This window comes from Octopus bimaculoides, chromosome 29 (genome assembly GCF_001194135.2).
Source record: "Octopus bimaculoides isolate UCB-OBI-ISO-001 chromosome 29, ASM119413v2, whole genome shotgun sequence".
NCBI classification, from domain to species: domain Eukaryota; kingdom Metazoa; phylum Mollusca; class Cephalopoda; order Octopoda; family Octopodidae; genus Octopus; species Octopus bimaculoides.
Window position 1 is genome coordinate 3168017 of NC_069009.1, and position 541 is coordinate 3168557.

A 541-nucleotide genomic window follows, 5' to 3' on the forward strand; every position below is an offset into this window, starting at 1 on the left:
ACACAAATCCCCTGCCACCATTTTTATCGCGTTAATCAGGATGGTTGGAAATATACTAACGAATTAATAAGTATGATTGTTTTTATTTATTTAGTAATTATTATTGTTGTTATTGTTGCTGTTGTCGATGTGTTAAGAGGCTTGCTGATGAGTGTGAGCAATATGTTGTCATATTAATGACTGTTTTGTAATCAAATATACATACACACACACACACACACACACACACACACACACACACACACACACACACACACATATACATATATACATACAATATGCTTGTGTGCCTGTCTGTGTGTCTGTGCTTCTCAATGGTTTTTTATGTTGTTTTATGAAGATGCAGAACATAAACTGTAAGAACCATATACATACATATACATACATCTATACATACATGCACATATACACACACAAGCATACACATGCACACACAGATAGAGCCATCCATTTATCCATCCATCCTTATATATATATATATATATATACCTATACACCTATATATATATACATCCATACATATATATATACATATATATAT